Here is a 23,717-nt window from a genome sequence, read left to right on the forward strand (position 1 = left end):
GGCAATGATTTATCTTAATAAAGAGCAACATCCCTCTAGTCCTTAACTGAATTCCAGCCAATGCAATAATACTCAGTTGTTAATGACTTTGATGTTGATGTGGAAAAGTGAATGACTGTATAATCACTGAAATGAGACCTCATCACAGTTGGAAATGTTTAAGCCAAATCATTTTGGACTGTGAAAAGAGCCCTGAGTGGTGTAGATTGGCTGGGTCCCAGATTTTCAGCCTTAACTAAACAGGGCCTGAAAACTTTATCATACTGCCATGCCTCAGGCTGGTCTGCAGTTCTGACAGCCCCAGAGAATTGCAGTTTAATGTATATGTGTGGACTCACTGTGGAAAAAGAATTCAGGATTTACAGAATGCCACGGAGGTGCACGAAACCCACGTCACAGGTAATGAACTCAAACTTTGACTTCCAAGCAAAACCAATGGCCAAGACTGACAAAGAGGGGTGACTGTGACACCCTGACGAGACTGAACAGGCTGCAGGCTCGGGGTGGTGGTAGTTCAGGCACTGAATCCCAGGAAGCCCCAGTGGTGGCAGCCCAGTCCCAGGGCAGATCTTCCCTGCGCCACCGCTGCCAGCAAAGGCACAGCCCGAGACAAGCACTGCCAGTGGGGCTCAGCACAGCCTGCTCAGGGCTAATAAATGCTTGTCTATCAGCTGCTATCTTTAGGATAGAGCACACAAGAAAGGAAACAGAAGCAAATAGGAAAAATTGTACTGAAAACTTATGTTTATATCCCACATCACTAAATATGGCTTAGGAGGCTGAAATGCAGCATTAGTCATTTGTAGCAGCCTTCACCTCCCCCTTTACCCTTTCCTAGGAACTCTTACAATAACAAACCAGGCTAAAATTAGAGTTGCTTTATAGTACATTAATTTGATTATCATTGTCTTGGCACTGATTGAAGAACTCACATCAGTAGGAGGGTTACCCTTTGCATCAAGCCCAGCTTCCCTAATGCTGATGTTCTGCTCTTGGATCCAAGAAGGAAGTCAGGTCATTTTTTTCTGTTCAGGTTTCCTTCGCAACCACTCAATTCCCAGAGAAGGATTCCTTGCATTGACATTGCCCCATCCATGCCTTGTTAACTTTTCTTCCTTTTTAAAAAGACAGGAAGAACAATTTGCATCCTCCCAGCCTGGCTTTGCCCTGTGCACACTATGAGAAATCAAGAGGAGATGAGGGAGGAAGAAGATTATTGCAAATCACAATGTTTGCAAGTCCAGCTTTTCTAAACTCAGCAAAAAGGCAGAGGCAGCTGCAGGTAGGTTTGGAGGAATTTCAAGAACTCACCCTATTTGAATACTACACAGCCTCCAGGCCCCAGAAACATGATACTCTGGTGCTGATCATTAAAAAAAAAAAAAAAAGGCTAAGGATTATTAAACTGCTCATCCAGGCCTGCAGCTGGGGGTGACTCAGAGTGCAGAGCTGGAAATATGCCCATGTGGCAAGATTAGAAACTCATTTGTGTAGTTTATGTGGCCTTGCCAGGAGCCTCTGTTTTTTCCAAACCTTCAGTTTATTAACTTTAAAAGCACTCCTTTCCTGTTGGGGATCTGGCATGGCTGCAGCCCGGCAGCTCTTTCTCCTTTTGCATTAACAACACTTAAAGGCTTTCTTTCCTTTTCAAAATCGACTGTGTGAGATCATCTGTGGAATTTTCGAATGTGCTTGCTCTTTCTTTTCATTTCTTTCTTTGTCCCAGGGTTCAATTTAAATCCAAGTGCTTTTAAACTAACTGTATTCAGCCAGCCAGCACTTTCAGGAGTATATGTTATGAAAGCAGGAAAAGAAAAGGCCTTCTTGTCATCAAAACCATAATAATTATGTGTCAAATATAATTACTGCTCTGTGGGTAATACATCTAATACTCGGTGACAGAGTAAGCAGCCTGCAGAAGTAGAAAGTAACTGGTGGCAAGATCAAATCTGATATAAAATTAACCATCATGCTTAAATACTCATAAAGTTCTACCAAAAATGCAAAGGCAAGAAAAAAGGGTTCTTTTCTTCATCTAAAATTGTTAATGTGCAAAAGCTTCTCAGTTCTCTCCACCTCCATACAATGAATCACAGTTCTTGTAAAATAAGAAATACTGTGCTATAAATGTGTACATTACAAGGATCACACTCTGGTGAAGGAGCTCATCTAACAGGAAGGAATTAAGTGTGGGAGTTCTCTCCTCTTAACCCATTATGTTTCCTCATTATTAGCTTCACACTGCACACTTGATTCACTCGATAAGAAACAAGCTTTCTGCATTTCCCTACCTTCTTTAAAATACACAAACTAATGAGCAGCTGGTGAAGCTGACATGTGCCTGTGAATTTGAAGACTACTGAAATGTGTAGTCATATTCTGAAGGAGGAAAAAGATGCTACGTCAGGAAACAATATTCTAAATATGACAGCATGTGTGAGAAACTTGTCCAGTTCAAAAAAATATATGTCCTCTCCTACCTAACACTCTTCTAAATAGACTTAACAAAATCTAAAATATTCAAAAAACACTTTATAACCTAATGATTTGCTAATGTGAGTCTAGATCCTGAAAATAATCTTCAATAACTGTGTTTAGGAATTATATTATGAGTAAAATTAATTAATCTAATTATTACTTAAAGGCATAAGTTTTTTGTACAATTGATGTATTTTACTGGAGCTAACAGTATGCATGTGTCTTTACTAATTTGAGTAGGACCACACAATAGTAAAATTAAGAAAATAAGAATACACTGAGTGGCTCTACATTCTAGTCCTCAGTTTTACATGCTCCTGCATGATACTCAGAAAAACGGGGTTTCTCTACATTTTAATTTCAGCTTTATTAACATGCTTTGATTTTCTTACATTTGCTTTCTCTTTTTCTCCCAGGAATATTATGTTTGCTAGCAGATATATTTAATGAAATATTAATAGCATTAGAGATCTTTGAAAAGTTTGAAAGATTTTAACAATGATTGTGCATCAGAATTAATTTTTCAATCTAAAGTTTCTTTCAAATTTTGAAACTTGAAATACTCATAAAGTAACTCTAATGGTTCATTATATCAGCAAAATTAAGCTTATAATTTATTACATTGAAAGGCTGATTATAAAGATCACAGTCATCCAATTAAATAACAATATTCAGTCACAGAATTAAAATCACGTTTTTAAAAATCCAGTACTTAAAAAGGTGCTCCCAAATAAGGAATTGACTAAGAAACATTTGGCAATTTTTTCAATGACAGACTTGGGGGAAAAGAAACCCTGGAAAATTCTGGACAATCCACTAGCTTTTAAGGATTCAGTTTGGGATATTTATTCTCTTCTCTCTAAGCTTATTCTCCTTTTTCCACACGTCAAAAACAAAGCCTAGAGTTTTGGTTTTTTTCTGATTTTTGAATGCTCTGAGGGTTCTAGTGGAAACTATTTGTTAAGCCCAAGGTTTTTCTACAATATTAGGTGTGAGAAAATGAAGGCATATCACGAACTTGTTTCTGCCTACTGAATAGGCATGTTCAAATACTATACTGCTTTTTAATAAGACTTTGGAACACATTTCCTTGACCACCAGACTATGCATATGCAGACATATTTAGCAGCATTTGCTATCAGTGTCAGAGCAAGGGTGTTTCTTAAAGTTATTGGTATTACCAAAACCAGCTGGATCATAGGAAAGTAATGCTACTAATTAGCCTCACTGTTCTCATGTGTTTATTTCTTGAAAAGATGTCACAAGTCTGTCTCCTATAAATGGCTAATTGGCACCAACTTTAATTTATGGAAAGTAGGCACTAGAAGAGCTCCACATTCACGTTAGCAATGAAAAACTGATTGTACCATAATGAAAGAGCAGTGGTGATTAACAAGGGTAAGTTCCTCAAAACCAAAATTCATACTAATGGATGAAATGTTTGTGGTTTTCCTGGTACACTTCTCAAGGGTGGTTCCTTTAAATTTCGGTAGCATTCCCAGTCTCACTGGGTGTACTATGTAATACAAGCAGCTCTGTCTATACACATAATTATCAACACTTGAGGAACACAGGCCCAAAAACATTCCCTGACTTTCTTTTGATAAATAAGACTGATGAAATGAATGGCTCAGAACTGCCAGGTTTGGTTATGGTTTCTGAAAAATTAAGTCAACATGAAAGAAATCATGTTTTCAAACAGTACTGTTCTCTGTAGACTGATCCTCCAATTTATTGAACTGTACTTATTGGGTCCCAGGTTCAAATACTACCTCTGCTCATCAGTCACCACTTGTCTCTTGAACTAAACAACACATCTGTAATTTTCAACTTGACTAGAATTAGCTCCCTAAAGGAAAAAAAGTTTCAAATACTTCTGACTGGCTTCTAAATTGGAAACACCTGTAAGAGTTATATCTTTTCCTGATATAAATTAGTGACAAGGAGCTCATATAAGAGGTGCAGACAGAAAAATAAAATAGTGTAATAAGTATTTCAGGTACCAGAAAAAGGATTGTTGCAACTAGGTAGGTATAAGATAAAAAAAATGTGACCCCAGCCTGCTGACTTCCTATAATTCCAAAATAGATGCTTTATACCTCTGTTGTGTTAACCAGAAAATGACTGCCTGAAGCAAGATCAAATGTCTCATTAGCACTTATAATCGCTTCCATAAGATGAAAACAGATGAAAGAAGAAAGGATGAAATTCAAAGAGTAGATAAAAAAAAAATGGATCCCTTTTGTTCTGTGGTGTGCCTTCTCTCTCAGATGGGCCGCCCTCATAATTAACCTGAGTTCAACAAAGTCATTATAGAGTTCCAGAAAACCTGATCCTACTTTTCATAGTGTTCATAAATACAGTGGATGGTTCTTTGTATAACCACCAGTAATCACAATAAAGCATAAAATTTCTTCCTGAACAAAATTTAAATAGTAAATTTATTACTGCCCTCTAAACTGATGACAGCATGTTCTCTCACCTCCCTATCTCTATGTTTCCAATGTGGGAAAAAAATCTGCCTTAACCATTAGAAAAGTAATGCTCGTCCAGAATTCTAGAAATCCACCTTGATTACATCTCATCAGGGATATTATCACATAATTTATTCTAACCTATGAGCTGTGCTAGCCTATGAGATTTCTGTTGGTAATGCATGAGGAATAATATTGATTCATATTACAGTTGCATAAATTTGATACATGGATAGACCTACATACACACTGAATACATGGAGTAAGGGATAACTACATGCAGTTGCTTGGCTACATTTAATGACTTCTGACATGTGTTCAGGAGCAGAATGCTAACAAGAATTTATTTTTAAGAAGTGATACTAAAGAGGTGGAGGCTATTGTAGTCACTCTGCCTAGTGCAACTTTGTAAGGACCAACAGATTTCATCTTTCAGAAAGGATGACTGACAGACCAAAGAATATGCTAGGTCATGCAAGGTGATGTTAAGATTTTTTTCCATAATTGTGTTTCTCTGAACTATAACATGCAGTATCTAGTGAGGAAGCAAAATTTGTGATATTAATTACCAGAAAGTACAGAGTTGTAATTATCAACAATTTCTTCCCTTCTATTTTGTTATGATTTACTAACACACTATATGTTTAGATGAATGTAGATACTGTTTTACTTTGCTGGTGTTTAGATTGCTGGTATTACTTTCTATCCACAAGTATAATAATTCAAATCTACTGACTTGAAAATGTGAAAGTATTGTGTATTTGGACTGAAGTGCATTAAGAACAAGAAAGATCAGAAACAGTTTGAATATTACCATTTTCTTACAATTTCCCTGTCTTCCACTTAAAACAAACAAACAAACAAACAAACAAACAAAAAAACCCCAAACCCTCAGATACCTCAGATATCTCTCTTCCACTTAAAACAAACAAACAAAAAAAAAAAAAAACAAACAAAAAAACCCCAAACCCTCAGATACCTCAGATATCTCTGATAGGGGACAACAAGGAAGAAGGTCTAGGAAAATCAAAATAAGTAATTTGCATTTAAGGATAAGTCTAACATAAGAAAAAGATAGAAACCTTCATATATGATTTCCTTGGTGATGGTGGAATTTACCTCCAGGTTCTCTAAATAAGTGTTGTTGTGAGTGATTTATGAACATAATGAACTGTATAACGGGGAGCTTGCACTACCACAAAAATCTACTGGAAAACAGATTCGGTTTTTGTGATTTCTGTGGCAACAAGTCTCCATTTAAATTATGAAATTTAAATAGGGATATCTTCTCTTAGCCTTCAGATAAAGCAAAGTAGGTGTTGTGAAGCAGGAGCACTTGTTACAGGATATTAAGTCCCCAGGTCCCAGTTTATAACTTTGGGGAAGGGATCACTAAATTACTAAGTTATGCTTAAATGAAGTCGGCTTAAGGTAGATAGGTAGATATGGATGTATCTATGCATAAGCAAATAAATGCATTTATTCAAGACACTTAAACCACACAACTTCTACAGGTACATTAATGTCTCATTGTTACTCTAAGAATTTCCTAATCTCAGCTGGATAGTGAACAGTAAAAAATGTAAAGCTCTTTACCTTTGGTGGATCACTGGTATTCTTCAGTAGGAAATGCATCTTCTTCCCTGAACAGATGCAAAACATCTATCTATAATAAATGTATAGGACATTGACTTTTAAACTGCCTAACTGTACTCAGCTTATCAACAGCTTGCAACTGAGACCAACTGCAGTATCACTGTCTGTCCCTTGGCACTGTGGGGTAACAACAGGATTGTACACGAAATTTAGAAAACTGATTTCCAACTTCTCCCAGAATACAAGTAGTAAATTCCCTGAGATGATCACTAACTAGTCTTAGGTTAGTGGATTTTTTCCCAGCTTCCTAAAGAGCCAGTTGCTCTCAGAGCAACTGAAAGATCAGGCTGTAACTACAGTGACCAGAGCTAAATTTAAGTTACAAAACTCTTGCCTCTCTTCTCCACAAACAAGGAAATGTTGATTTTAAATGTCCTCTTCAGTTCATATTTTCCACTCTCTCACCACTATTTGAATTTTCTAAAACCCCCTTCCTTCCATGTGCAATTCTTTAGAATTCCTTCTATCCACTTTCCTCCTAGGTACAACAAATATGGCTTTAATACAGAATTTGCTGTACTTAATAAAACAAAGTGGAACTTAAAAGATACATTTTGATCATCAAATTATTTTTCTTTCACAATTGTCTTAAAATTTTTCCTACCTCCCTTTCATCCCTTTAAAATATTCTTGTTTATGAGAAATTGTATCTATATAATAACAAAATCAAGACAGAGATGTCTATAAGGCATTAAGCATATATCATCTTTGTCCCTTAGTTCCACCCTCTGCTGTGATACACACAGCGCACTTCCAAAAGAAAAATATTTTCTGCTTTAAGCTCATTGTAGAACTGGCAAACGTAGATAGGAAAATAATAATTCTTGCTAGTCCAACACTTACTATCAACTGCTACTTTAATTCAGCCTATTACAAAGCACACTGCACAATCTATTACACAAAAATACACATGCCAGCATTCAATCAGTTTGGTTTGAAGTAAGAAAAATAAAGGACTACCAAGATATACCTTCAACTGTAAAACCAGGATTCTCAGGTTTATAGGAAAACGAAGTTAATTACATTTCTTAGAATGTTCTGCATCTTTCTTCAAATGCAGAAAATTAACACAATTTAAAAACCATGAATATGTGTTAAATCTACAAAAGTAATAGAGATCTATACCTTGCATATGAGAAAAAGATATGTTTTTCCACAAAGAAGCTATGGTCTCATTTTTATGGAGCTAATATCTGAAGAACAACAGTACTGCCTTAACAGAACAAGCAAGAAAAAATACTGACACTGCTAAGCATGATAAAATATTACTACCATACTCTATTTTGGTACAACAGCAGTATATTACAAACACATAAAATTAACTTAACCAGGAAGGCACTTTTTTCAGAAGTTCAGGAAAGCAAATTCAGTTTTATAAATAGTATGATCATGAAGTCATTCAAAACAATGGACCTTTCTCTCAACTATAAAAAGTTTCTAGATGTGTTTTCTAATGTATCTTTATTAGACTAGGTTAAAAAAAAAGGGAGAAGGAAAAATCCTTTTCATTGAACATATGCTATTCATGCTGCTTCTTTTACCTTTGTAGATATACCATGTTCATATGAAGATAAATTATAACACATGGAGATGCACAGTGACCAACAATTAATTATTATTAATATTAATCACATACTTTGGTAAAAGCACTGGTTTCACTTTTTGTGGGGTGACATTTTGTGCTCTGTCTGGAATTCACCCCAAACTTTAGGAAATGCTGAAAAACACGTGGTTACTAACCATCGAGTTTAAATAACCTTGCCCAGCATAAGAACTGCAACTGTCCCCTCCAAAATAAAAACAAAATAAGGAAGGGATGCAGGGGTTCCCCTCCCCCTTTGCCAAATGGATATGTTTCTGTGTCCTGTCCAGGCTCCAAGAGAAGGAAGTTGGGTTCAGTTGTCAGAGTGCCAGCATCATGGCCCAGGAGAATAGTGCTCCATTGCCTGTTCTTGCACTGATGTCCTGTGTGAACCCAGGCAGCTCACAGTTCCCTCCCTGCCCCTGAAAAATGAGAATAGCACTGTCCTAAAGCCAGCTGTGCCACTGATAAATACACGGCTGCAAAATATCCAGACTGTAGGAGGGGTGAGAGCACAGGCACAGCAATACAATAATTTCTGTTCTTCAGTGGCCTCACAGAGGTATTGCTGCACAGCATACCTGGAATATACAAATACACTTTCAAATTATCTAACTTAATCAAAGCAACATTTCTTTTTCCACCTTTCTTCCTGGTTCTTCTCCAAAGTTTGCAGGCATGAGGGCCACTGAACATGGATTAAACACTAGCAGAGCTAAGATCATAGCTTGTTTGCTTTTCCTTCTGAACATAATCAGTCTCCCTGAAATAGAGATAAACAAAGATAAAGATGTCTGATTCTAACCATTTCAACATTTTTCTTTTCAAAAAACTGAGAATAACAAAGTCTGGTAGTTTGGCATTGTGACATCACAGCCTAATATTACCCATCCATTTAACCATTGTTATTAGACAAAAAATGTTACATCTCTTTTTACTGGAATTGCCACAGACATGGCTATGTTAGGGTATCCTAAACCAAAATATTTGGATCTAGGTATTTGAGCTATTTTTTTAATGCTTAAGGGAATAGTACTGGGAGGGTAGTGGCACTGCTTGTACATAACATACACTTGATGGTATGTGTTGTACTGTTCGAGGCAGAACTGCTCTACTGAACTCAGTGATCCATATTCCATTTTTGTGATTCTGTCTTTCCTTCGACATATTCTCATTTCAATTTATTGAAAAAACTAGTACCTGAATGTATAATTGAAACATATTCCTTTGATTAAACGTGGAAATACTCTTGAGACTGGAAATACTCTTAAGAGTACTAACCATATTTCCTTGATTAGTATATTACATTTTATGGGAACTTGCAAAAAAGGACAAAAAACCTGACTAACAAACATTTGAAATAAAATCACTTGGTCTTAATGGAACAGTATTTTCCTGCAAATATTTGATTCTCCATTTACCCTCCACATGTCCAGAAAAAAAAAAGGGATGGAAAGTCACCATTTCAGTGACCTTGTGTCCCTCCCTTAGAGGAAGACAGCTGACAGGTAGATATATGAACAGTTTGTTGTTGTAGATTTCAGATCTTGTGATTATCTCTGACTCAACTTCTGGGGTTTTATCTGGAATTCCTGTGGCAGGTCAAGTTGTGTACTACTCCTTGTCCTCACCTTGTAGCGACCCCAGGTTAAAAATACACCTTACAATAACACACAGCAGTTTCCAAAATTTCTGTTTGAGTTCAAATAATGATGGCAAATTCCAGACTTAGAATGGTCCAAAAGATATGTCTCTAAAGGTAGCCTTCAGTTTAACTGTGAAGATGTTAGTATGAATTTATCTATACTTTCTTGGTTCAGTTTTCAACTTTACTTGACGCAGTAGATACAGTAAATAATTGTCATTCATTTTCTTAATGAATAAGCCATATCAATTTTATAATTTTTCCCATATACAAGTTGATCCTGCCAGATGATATATTTTTTAAATGTCTCATTAGAATTGATTGGGATTTATTTGATGAAGAAAGGTACGTATTTACATCTAAATCTCTTAAATATGTTTAGAATATATGTCTATATTTATTCATTTTAAAATAAGCAAAATATAACTTATGAATCAGTGTCACTAACATTTATAAAATACACTAAGATCCTCTGGCAAAAAATTTTGAGAGAGACTGACACATATTGTCAAATTTTGTCTAAATCTTCCTGCTCCTTCATCCAACATCAGGTTATCTTTCCTTGTCTTCCCTAAATAAATTTCAAATTCTACTGATGTCATGCTCTTTGCTAATAATTTTTGCTACATTAGGCCTCTTCAAAAGTTTTATTATTTTTATGATCAACAGCAAACAAAAATGTGAACTTTTAATCTTTGAGAGCTATGAATAAGTATGTCTCATTCCTGAACACATCCCACTAACCTAGGATAAGGTCACCTCTGGCCTTCTTACAGCAAAAAATAAACACACTTTATCCCTTTTCCCCATCATTCACATCCTCCTGTACATAGCATAGATGTTCTGCCAGAGACTTGCTGACATTTTGCTTCCTTTTCATTAATCTCTATCTTCTGACCCCTCACGATAGCACACCTATCATTCTCAGTGTAGTGTTACAGGATTTCTCCAATTTCCTGTGGGAATATCTTTCAAACTAGATGCAGAAGCCAGGAGAGAATTGTGACAATGCATTGTAAAATGAACAATGCCCATGTTATTGGAGGATTAAGGGAAGAATGGGGAACAAGAGTTCTGCTATTTTTTCTCATGTCTCAACACAAGATTAGCTTTACCTGCACCTAAACTCAGGAAAACAGGACATCTTCTCCTTCAAACTGGGACTTCAAACTGCAAGTTAGAGCAAGGACCTAATTTTGGGTGGTTTGCAATGGCTCCCTCCTGTCCCTGTGCTATAATTTGTTGTTTCCAGTAGTACTGCCTCACTGGGATTTCATGAAAGGTGCACAAGTACCAAGAAATACAACAAAATAAATGGATCTGAAAAACAATAAATAGCACTTCATTAGAGATTACATTTAAAATGCAGCAATATATTTTTCTTTTCCAGTTACAGTGGTGCACCAACTTTCTAACCAGGCTTGGATTAAAGATGAAGGAATTACATGAAGTGGTCTACTGCCTAAAAAAAGGCATTTGGATGTAGCTGTTGAGTAGATCTCTACCATTTTAGAAGCTCTATGCTATCAGCCTTGCCTCCAGCCACCACTCCAGAAGCAGTTAATATTTCCATAAGACTTGAAGCACATGTTCCATCTCCACATGAATATTCCAGGTATCTTGGAACATCTCAGATGACACCAGATGTGTAACTTAGAAACTGGGGACCACCCTTCACACCTGCATGCTGTGAGCCTGTTGATCTGAAAGTAGTTAATACCCTACAACCCTGTCCTACCGTGCAGGCAATGTACACCCAAATTCAGACTCAGTGTTGTTATGCTTCTCTGTTGGCATTTGATGAGGCCACTGTCAGAGGACAAAAGAATAATTCCCTCACTGCAAAGCTTTAGACTGATATTCTTTATCTTCTTAGGTTAGGAGCATAATGTAATTCTAAAAGATGTAATACATGATAAAGCAGCAATGCTTTGGAAATGGATACAGAGAAGGCGAAGTCCATGCTCCTTAAACTTCCCTTCATTGTTTCCTGTTTTCTCAGCAGCCAAACAGGACAGATTTTTTTACCTCCTCCCCATTTTTTCCATATGCCTGTGCATTATACTATCTATACGACAACAAATTTGAAGTGCATAAAAGGAATTAACATAGTTAGTTTTAAGAAAATACACATATAACAATTCTTTGTTTGATTTAGAAGAATGTTCGTAGGCAAAGTCACATTGTACCAATTACTAGCTCTTTCCCAGGAGAAGAAGCAATAGATTATAATCCAAACTGTTTAGAGAAAACACATTGCTAGGTGACCTGGGAAGTTCACTGTTGTGCATGTGGCTCTAGAAATTGTTTCCTTTTGACACCATACTTAAGTGGAGAAGTTAAAGTGCTGTAATGTCATGGATGTTGACATAAGTGTAAAAATGAAAAATTAGCCTATGAAACAAGTTATCTGGCATTTAAGGGTAAATGGTGAAAGGTTAAAGATGTTAAGATCATTGCTGATAATGGAAAACTAGAAAACAAAAGAAGTAGCCTATGAGCTATGGCTTTTAAACATATAGAAAAAAATAATCTCTGAATTGAAAGGTTTAATCCTAAGGGAAGCTGCTTATAGTTGGACATTTTGAGTCTCCACTCAATAGGCCAACATGCTGGCATACAGTGGCTGACTCAGAAACATGGATTCACTGTCTAACCAAAATGTACTGCTCAACATAAGGATCCTTGATTCCGGTCGTTACTGATTTCTTTTAAGTGTATTGTTTGTTACACCCATGGAAACACTAAGCTATTGTATCAATAGTATTATTCTAATGATGAAAGGGAAAAATTGAACAATCATCACGAAAATAAACAATTACAAAAAGACTGTCTACAGGGAAGGAAATAAAACACCATATAAATAATGATTACATAACATCTTCTGTTTGATAGCCTGAGTTGCTGCTCTTACTTCACCCATAAAATGCTCTCCCCAGTTTTTTCCTTCATACAAAACATCCTAACAGTCTGTTTGTAGAAGAAATAATTCAGTTTACATTGTAACTGCCAGCTTCTTCCACAAATGTCTATAGTGCACATATTCACATAACTCTGCATGTTTTCAGGTGCAAAACATTATGGCTTCGGAATCAAAACACCACCTAACAAATGCTTAAGACTATCCTTACCCAAGAAATATCTTCACTGAGGTCGAAATATAAGGAAACAGGAAGTATTTTATAAATTGAAGCATGGCACTTACACTTTTTTAAAAAAATTGGATAACAAATACAAATGCAAATAAAAAAATAGGACATTTTCTTATTGACATATGTTATGCTGTCATCGTTTCAAAATGCCTCATTGAGCTGAGGAGCCTGTTGCTACAGATAATATGCAGATGAAGTAAGAAGCAGACATATCTCACGTCTGCTTAAGCAAAGCAGACTATACAGAAATATATAGAAATAGCTGCATGGAATCATTAAGTACCTTACCAGCACGACAGTGAAAAAGTAAGCTTAAAATGGTGAGGTACATAGTGAGAATACTGAAGTTTAAAGTCTTACACCTAGCTAGATATATGCTTTTCCTGTACATTCAAGAATTTTCTCTACTTTTATCTGTCTGTCATACAGCACACAAAACATGGAAAACAATGTCTCCATTCTGGTCAACAGAACAATTAAATAATTGCTGTACATGTGAAATAAATGTTTCTCCAAAGGTTGTGTTTCTTATGGTTGTATCTGTTCTTTCAGAGTCACCACTAAGGTCATAAGAATTGTCAACTTACTTTTGTCAAGAATTACAAATGAAAGATGAACAGAGTGCCCAGACTCTTTTACAGAGTACAGAGGTTTCTCAGTATTATCGACACAGCTGGGTAAAAGACTAATGATCAGAAGGCACTAAACACCTGCTTCTGGGAAACAGGTTTATCCAAGGCAAGGCAAGATCAGACACCTTGCAAATAATTTCTTAAACCTTGTTGAAACTAACTTTTAACACAAATCACAAAAAAAAAATTCTGTTTGTGTAGTACAACAGCAAGAGATGCTTAACAAACTCACATGAAAGCTACTTTTGTTGCTGCACACTAAATTTAACTAAGTGCAGAAAATCTGGAGTGGCTTCTCTCCAGTGTATAACAATGTATGTTATGTTAATTTATTAATCACTCTTCTTTTGCTAACATAATCCACAGGACATTACACCCCCCATATTCTTAAACAGGTGAGGGAGACTTTAACTGCACAATGTATGTGGTAGCTAACAAAATAATTCATGAATTGCATTAGAAGAAACAGATTTAAATAGATGGTATCCAACAGAGAAAGGAGTTGACAAAATATGGATTTTGCAAGCAACCATTAATCAAATAAATGCAAATATTTGGTTAGAAAATTGTCTTTCACAGTTCAAAAAGAGTGAACAGTATCCTCAAATAACACAAGTTGAACATTTGGCTTGACATCAAAACAATTACTGAGAAATATCAGTATCAATTCTAGTCATCTTTCTCTTTCTGAAGTCCCATTACTGTTTCTAGGATCATCCACAGAGGCAGGTGCAATGCAAAGGAAATGCTCCTTAGCTGATATTTGGCGTGCCTTTAATTTATACTAGAAAACAAATCAAAACAGGACATTTTGCCAGCAGATGGTTTCATAGTTAAAGAAATAGCTAACAGTGGTAAGATGTATATCAGCTCTGCTTGATCATACTGCAGATGTATCCATACTTTCTGTCATACTAGCTTCTCTCTATTTTTTTACTGTAATGCGGTGTAGACGTCCCAATGGTCAGGGTTCCCTGTGCCAGGAAATTATAAATTATATTCTTAAAATAAATAAATATTGAATGACAAGAAGCAGTAGAAATCCCTATGCTACCCAGAGGATAATGTACCAGTGTTTCCTGAATAGCCTCCGTGCTCCTTTATGGCAGAGATTAGATGGAACTAGAATTTAATCTGCCTGGCAGCAATCACAAATGAGGGATTCAGCAAAAATGCGGCTGTTCAAAATAGAGAATTATGCTTTCACATGTGTATATACTCAGTGGAAAAAAAAAGAACTTACAGTATGTAATATATGTGCTTTAAAAATTAGTCATTCTTTAAAATATGTTACAGTCTTTTTTCCCCATAATTTCTTCTTTTCAGCTGGCATTCCTTCTGTATAAAAGTACTAGAAAACTTGTAAAAAAATCGAAAGTCTACATCCTCTATTTTTTATATTTTGTCTTTCTTTCTGAGAATGTCTTTACCTCAAAATGCCTCTAGTGAAAGTTCCTCTAGGTTGTTACATAATCCCTATACATAAAGCTTGATTTTAACAGACCTGAAATAAATGTAAGTTATTTTAAGTGTTTCTGCTTTTTTGATTCATTATGCTAGAAAAGTTAACTATTACACTTGAATTTTTAAAAAGGTTGTTAATAAATATTTAGATTGATAAAAAAAAATACAAGGTTCAAAATTTACAAGATTTTATTTTGAAAACAAATTCTTCAAGAGTTACCTCTTGTGAACCCATGTTGTCTGTGCCTGATAACTGCATTGTTCTGTTGTTTCTAGACATTTGATACCATAAGCATACATAAAGATGTGTAATGTACTATTTTGGCCTTGTACCAGCTCTTGTCAAACATGCAACTGGAGCATCTCTATATTCCATTTGTTAAAAAAAAGCATTGGTCTTTATGATTAACATAAAGAACCAACACTTGTTAACTAAAGGGACTGGTTAAAACCAGATACAGACCTGTTAGTCTAAGCTCAGTTCCTGTAAAAAACATTCAGGACAGAAAAAAAATGGAGGAGAGACCTGCCTTGAACACCTTAAGTCTGGAAGAGTAAAATAATTTTTAGATTATTCCACAGGTTAAATGAGGTTTCATATGAACTGCATCTATAGATTACAGTTTATCAAATGACAAAACTGGAACTACACCTGCAGAGAGTACAAGAGCCTTTTCTTCTCCATATAAAGCAGGAACTGGAGTGCCAGCCGTAGGGGTGGGTACTCAGCCCACAGTAGGTACTTTCACATGGCTTCTTCTTCTCCCTCTGACCATTGATTATTTCTGTAAAACTACAGAAGCAAGTCAATGACAAGATCCAGCAGAATAAAGTAGAATTGGCCAACGTAGGTAATTTTCTTTGGCTAAAAATATGGTTAATTGTCAGGTTCTAACTCGTCTTTTCATTACAGTGGTTTCATCTCAGCTTTTCTTGACACCCATATCAGTAACCCTTTTCTTCATTTCTGCACCATTCCAGTCCCCCAAACAGAGCTGCAGGAGCAATTTGGAGGTGGGGAAGGAAGCGTGCAGCCATGAGCCTGCTTCCCAATGTCATCACTGAAGGTATACACAGCGCTGTAAAGTGCCAACATCACAGTCACCATGTGAGACCTAATGCAGCAGTAAACATGATAACCCCTCCCTCCTTGCTTTCAGCAAGAAATTATCAAACTAATGCAACGTTTGCTGCCATCACGTTGTTCACACTACCGTTTTACGTTCTGCCTCATCATTCACCCTGTTGATTCAGATTATAAACTCTCTAGAGGTGGGACCATCTGGTATTCTCTGTTTGTAAAGAGCCTAGCACAATAAGGTCTTGTTCTGGGCTGGCACACACAATCATAACAAAAACAACCAACAATAAATAGTTTTATCTCACCAGTTGATTTCTTTTTTAATTCCCAGTGGACCTTTTGCTGTAATATGGATATTCAAAACAAAAGGGAAAATGAAAAGACAAGATGAGGAACAAATCCAGATTATCCTCCATCTAGTCAGTTTTTAACCTATGAAGTCTCATTTTTTCTATTTACACAATAAATAACAGCTTTAATATATGGGTAGGATTAAATCAGATATGAGTGTATTTCCTCTATTTTTTACATACAGAGATGAAGACCTAACTAAAACACATAGAAACTGCACTGAAAAATACAGCGATGAGTAATTAATTACAGCATAAGGTTAGACAATAATATAATTTTGCTAATTACAGCTTGGGGCTGATATTTTCAGTGCAGCGGACAACAGCATGTGTTTATTCCCCATAATAACAATAATGGGATACATCATTAACCCTATTTTATTCTTTCTTAATTTTTATAAGACAAATAACAAAGATCATTAACCTCTGTTCTGTTTAACATCTAATCAGCCATTTTACTTAAATAAATATAATATGAAACATTAAACATCACTTTGTTTATCTAGATTTCCTCTCAAGAGGGGAAATTTTCCCAATGTTGTATTAATACCTGTTGACTCAACAAGTGTTAAAATATCAGGGGCAAGAAAAACAATCCATTGCAACATTCAGTGTTTATATGAAATCTGTTTAACCATGTTTATTTGATAAATATTTTCTTGAAAAAAGGGCAACTTTTCTGTTAAAACATATATTAAACAGGTTTGATAAAATTTCTTTCTATCATTCTGTTATGTTCTGGAATTCAAATATCACTTAGATTCAGGTATTTATAGATGTAAGGTTTTTGTTCTACAAAGCCCTATAAATCATCCTTTCATTACAAAGGTAAAAGTAAAATCTACCTCTGATAGTGAAAGTAAGCTGAATTAAGAAGGGGGAAAAGAATATATTTCTGCTGACGAGTGTCCATTTTGCATAAATGTCCCAAGGAGCAACATAATAATACAAGTAAAACCATATAACCAGCATTTTTAATCTCCATTTCTAGTGACTTATAATACATATAAGAGCAAAATGATGATATACTAGTAAGCAAGAGGTATGGCTTTGAATTTCAAGCTTGGCTATTGAAATATATTTGTTTACACAGGTATAAGGTAAACAATAAAAGACCTTAGTTTTTTACGTGAGTAACCATAACAAGAGAGTTAGGAGGATGTAAGCTAAAACAGGGGTGAAATTACATAAATTTGGAAATGACAAGGACAATCGTACTAAAAAAGGTAAGAGAAGTTCTGAATATCACTGTTGAAACTGGTGGACCCCAACTCTCTTCTTGTATTTATTTATGTATGAGTGTTGCAAGCCAAGATCATCTTTTAGAGTGATGTCATGTACAGATCGATAATCAGTTGATTTGAAGGGAGCATCTGTGAAGCCTACACGTTTAATATAAGGGTTATGGGATATTACTTATTTAGAAGTGATCCAACAGGAATACATAACCATTCGTCATTTTAAGGCCATAGAGAGTTCCCAAATGCTCAGATCTATGGCAACATGCTGATGTTAAAATCCTATTTGATTTTTGATGAATATCTGTTGGGTCTGTATGCAGTACCTCACTGCCTTAAATTAGATATATTGATTTTTTTTCACACTTCTTCAGAACTTCTGTAGTATTTATTCTGTATTAGGCACAAACAGTCCTCTTCCCTCTAAATTAAGCATCCAGAAAACCAAAAATTGTTATAAGAAGTCACAATTAGGGAAGAAAAAAAAGAGCATCAGGAAGTACAAACTTATATTTTGAGCTTCATTCTCCTATATTTAAGAATACTAAGGCAGCACCTAACTTTGACTTAAGCTATGAATCACAAAATAAAGATTTGCCTATTTGTCTACATTTCTTGAATTTATGGAGATTTGTAACTAATTTCAGTCTAACTTTTAAACACTTGCACTGCAAGTCGTGTATATTCTGAACCGTTACAAGTAAGATTTTAGATTCGGAAGGATGACATTTTCAATTAGATCAACATAAGGAGACACTGCTTTAATTCTGTCACAAATGTTCACACTGCTACAAACCTTAAGAGAAACGAGAGAGAAGACATTCTCTCTAACTGAAAGATAATATTTAGCTCAAGATGCCATTTAACAATGCCATTCAACAATGCCATTCAGCGGCCATTGAGGTAGAGTTCTCTTCAAGATGGTGCTGTTTTACCCTTACATTAGGTTAAAGATATCCTATCCATTTTACTGCAATTCCTTGGTCCAAAATGTTTTTCCAAGGAATAATGAAAACTGCCTTCTTACCTCTATTGAACAATTGAAAATACACATAGCAATCCTCAAAATTGCCATGAAAAGGGCAGATAGGTGATTATTAAGAAAATATGCATTTAGAAAGAATGAAGAATCAGAACTTTCAGTGTATTTCTAAAGCAAGAGAGACATAGGTATAGAGACATATCTAAAGCAAGAGAGACATGTATATTTTTCCTGTGAATGAGATTCCCCTAACAGTAAATCGCCATTTTTGCACAGAAAAGGGACAATCCAGCTTTTCTCCAACTCTACCAATTGATTCCTAGTTATTCTAAACACTGTTATGGGAGAAAATAATTTGTCTTCTCCTACTTTACAACATAACTTTATCCACAACTTATAACTTAACGCAAGCAGACAACTGACTTAGAAGTCATCAAATGTCTAGAAGATCATTATACACTATGATTGTGCTGAGCCAAATACAAGCTGATTCCCAAATGGGAGAGGTTCTAAGTGTTCTTGGTTTTCTTAATTTTTATGGTATTTCATACAAATCCCAGGAGATAACTTTATGCAGAGCCATGATTCTATGCTAACCATTTTTGATTCTCCCACTACTCTGCACATCTACTACACTGGAAGAAACATCAAGCTACAATAAAGCTAAAAGGACAGTTGTGTATCTTGTCTTCTGCTTTTTCTTTCTTAAAAGAATAAGAATTGCAATCTCCATCTTCAACTGGACAGTTTTTCTTGTCAGTTTTAGCTTTGTGAACAGCTTGTGAGAAAATATTAAACAGCATTTGTATTACAGGTTAAACTACATGTAAAGAAAATTGTAATTTCTGCTCTTATTAGGAGGAAAGCCGGAACAAGAGTTTCTGCTAAATAAAATGAAAAGAAAAAGTAAACTTCAAATGTTTTGTTATTAGAAACTAAATATTAAGCAAGTATTATGGGTTTAGTTGGTGGGTTGGAATATTTTTCTAGTTTTTTGTTTGTTGATGACTCAGCATTCTTCTGTAAATCCATACTCCCTCACCTTTGCATTATAAGAGAAGATTATGAACAGCTGTCTGATAGAAAAGCGGTTTGGAATGCTTTGTTTATACTGTATTTCAAAGAAAGAAGAAAGGATTAAGAGCTGGCTGTGATTTAATACAGCCCCAAGCTCTATCAATCAATGATAGTCACTATTAATGTGAAAAAGCAAAGGCAACAAAGCCTTTACAATTGGTATAATTTAATTAATTTCTGTCTCTTGTAAAAAATCTGTTACAAGAAGTTTTCTTAAAAGTGGAACTTAGGAATAAAAGGAAATCCTAAGTGTTCTTTAGACTTTAAAGTTGCCAAAAATTGAGAATTAAATGGAGACATTACATACACATAAAATAGAAAATATTTTCAATCAAAAAGAAGAAACCTAGAAAATTAAAAGCATTATATAAACCACATTTTAGAAATAAAAATGTAAACTACCAACTTTTATAAGAAAATTATTTTTATAACATTGTGATCGATCCTCACAGCTGAAAATCACACTTCAAAAAATTACGTTGTACATTAAATTATGCAATACACCCCCAAAAAAGGGGTAATTAAGCATGAAGGCAATCTGTCTAAATGGTTCTCTGAATGAACCAGTACTCATTGGTTTAGTTAATAAGGGGAATACATATCTCTGTATTTGCAAGCAGTAACTATTTTTGCTTTTATTCTGGGGAGTATCAGCATTTGGATCAGTTCTCTCTAGGAAAGACAGTAAAGTGGGTATGTCTATACATCAAGTGCAGTTTGCTTTGTTTACACATAGCCATCTCTCCTGCAGTGGAGATGTACACACAGCATTTAAACTATTTTTTAACAAGAATTATAGGATGACATAAATGGCCAGTTTCTCAAGGGCCAGGCTCAACATCAAGGTCAAACCCAAATCTTACATGATTCTCTCTGTAGAAGATAGGGCAAAAAGTTGCAAGTACATACATTTCTTCTCAGTTCTGTTTGCCCAATTGTTTTGAAAAGATATGAAGCAACCACAAAATTTATTTTATACTATCTGAGAAGTCCAGTTAGGCATGAAGTGTGCTTATCCATCTACACTGCTCCACTCAGCCATGCTTTTTTTAAAGAAGGCTTGCTTCTGTCTTTGCATTTTCATTCATTTACCTGGATGTGCCCTTTACACATACAACAAAGCTGACAAGCAGGTGCAACTGGATTTCCCACATATCATCAAAACTGTAGTCCTAGTTTCCAAAATAAGGGCAGATGAAAGGCAAGCAGCACCTCTGCACCATTTTTCTATTGTAGAATAAAATACAAAATACTGCGAAGAAAATTATGCACATCAATTATCATGGAAGATTCATAGAACTATTGTGCAGAATCAGTACCTTGTGTTTATTTTAATGGGTGTATGTTTCATATTTAACAGCAAATTTACAAAAATGCAGTATTCATGCTGATAAAGAAAGATTTTGTAAAGAAAGAAGCTAGTGTTAGCAAAAATTGGCTTCTTTGTTAAATAGTTTCACACTTGCTGAGGAGGGGAAAAACTGAAAGTGAATGGACACAAATGGGGGAGTCAGTGATAGAAGATGCACTAAATACCGCTAAACTGCTGAAATAACTGTAGCAATGGCAGGAGCAGAGTTTTAGGGCTCATTGCAAGCACTATTACCATTATCGCTCAATGGAAGAATATAAATGAAAGAAATCATACATTCTAAACCTATGAAAATACAATTAACCTAGCTCCCTATTTACATAGAAGGAATAAAATACTTCTTGAATCTTTTTTGTTCAGTTTGTGTAAAATCATAAGTATGTAATCCAGTGTTTTTAATGTGATACATTGTTTTATTTGCTTACTCTCTCCTTAGCTTAGTCACTTGTGCATTTGACCTGAATAAACTACAGCTACTGAGGCTTAGTATCTTCTTTGAGGGTGATAAATCCCTTTCCATTTGTTTCACTAAGGACAACTGTCATGCATACCTTAGAAAGGATCACCTTCCTGAGCTCAATATACAATTATTCTCTTTCTTCAAAAATCTATGTAGATTTATGAATCTGCTTGCATATAATTCAATCTCTTTCTACTACGTATTTTTTTTATCTCCACATACAAAACTATATGTTATGACATTAATTCTTTTCATGGTAGATTATAAGTTTCATGCATTATACTAATCTTTCAGAGCAGCTTGTCTTCCATCTCTGCCATAGAAGAAAGAAAACAGTCCATAGTTTGTAGTAACTTTTCTAGTGAAGACTTCCTATTTTTAATTGTAGTAATGCATAAGGAGTAAAATAGGAAGTTCATTGTCTGTTTTGCCTATGGAAGCTTACTGTATTTGTTGCAGCCTTAATTTTGTCTATATGTGAGTTAATATACAATAATTTTCTTTACGTTTCCTATTTACTTCATCACAACTGTATTCCTATCTTGAACAGACTGCAGATTACTCTGATGCATTTTATAGTACTGAAATTTTTATTGAAATTTATAAACTGGGAAAATTACAGTTGACTTGACCTATGAATCGAAAACTCTTATCAAATTCCTCTGGGCAAATTTACTAAGGTCTCTCCAAAAGTTATTTTACTTGGTGGGAGGCATTGTTAAGCAGTATAGATGTTGTTAAGCAGTACCTACATAGGGATGCTTACATTGAACTCTCCTAAAGAGAGATTAGCATAATTTTATAAATTATTTTCTCATTATTTTTAATTTATTGTTATTTTCAATTTTATGAGTAATATTCTATCTTATGAAATAAGAGAAATTTCCTAGAAATTGTGTGGGTTTACTTAAAAAGCTCCCCATCACTAACCTGCATTAGTTATGTACTGTTGAACAATGTGGACTGAGATGGAGATCTACCTTATTATTGTATCCATAAGTGTCCAAAAATGGAAATATTTCTAAATTAATAAGATATTATAGATGTTAAAAATGAAGATGTGACAAATGAAAATATTTGTCTGTTCTTGGTAGGAAAGCAAACACAAGTACCTCATAGTCATAACACAGATAGTAAATAGCGTTTATGAAAAAATTTTCAAGATGCAGGTATGTAAATCCAAGGGCTTAAAATTATGAAAGAATGTTCTCAAAAATACCACTGTAGATCAAATTTTTCTCTAATCCTAAAGTTATTTGATTGATTCATATCACAGAAAAATATGTTTCATTACTTAGTATTTACTGCCTTACTATTTTTATTATCATTCTGGTCCTGAAATAAAAGATAAGCAATAGTCAACAATAGCTCACAAAGAGTTCTTTCAAATCTTGGGCAAAGTCTATAAATAGACACAAATAACAGAAAAATCTCCTTCTTTTTCTTTGAAATGCTGTACATAATGACCTAAATAACACATGTGGAAGTAATTTCAGTATTTTATATTTGTAGCTCTTTATAGATGCACCCTTTGGGCGCAATCCAGCAAAGCTTTGCACATATGCTTAAGTTTATGCATTTTGAGTAGTCCCAAGGCTTTTGTTTGTACTGTTTGTACAAATGCCACATGATTGTTCTCTTTCATGTAATACCTTTAAGATAAAAAAAGGAAAGGAAAGAAAGGAAAGAAGAGGCTCACTTAATCTTGGTCCACACTAGTTTGATACCTCTGACACTCGTAGTTGCTCAGGTTATCATAAAATTTTGGGGGTGTTAAGAAAATGAAAGAAACTTCTTTATGGCCAACAATGCGAAAGATCAGACTTGATTTTGATTAATTTTCTGTGTCTTATTCAAGCTAATTTAATTAACTGCAGTATTGGCCTAGCAACTCAATGCGAACAGACTCCATGTGAGATTTCTTATGCTCATTGAGGCACTGTATGTACAAGATGCAAGACCAGCACTTTTAATTTTGCCTTGGCCCTTGACTCAGAGAACCAAATCCAACTAGGAAGTGCAGAAGAACAAGAAAATAGGAAATGTATTTTGAAGCCTTTGACAAGTTCACTTC

General features: G+C 35.0%; 1 long non-coding RNA gene across 1 annotated transcript; it reads left to right on the top strand.

Moving 5' to 3' along the window:
* The first annotated feature begins 956 nt into the window (after window positions 1-956).
* Window positions 957-13,492, top strand: LOC146436244 (uncharacterized). The gene is made up of 2 exons (XR_014852896.1): window positions 957-1,282; window positions 11,226-13,492. It is a non-coding gene; the product is annotated as an uncharacterized LOC146436244 (long non-coding RNA).
* The last annotated feature ends 10,225 nt before the right edge of the window (window positions 13,493-23,717 follow it).

This window comes from Lichenostomus cassidix, chromosome 5, assembly GCF_008360975.1.
Source record: "Lichenostomus cassidix isolate B80296 chromosome 5, HeHo_3.0, whole genome shotgun sequence".
Lineage (NCBI taxonomy): Eukaryota > Metazoa > Chordata > Aves > Passeriformes > Meliphagidae > Lichenostomus > Lichenostomus cassidix.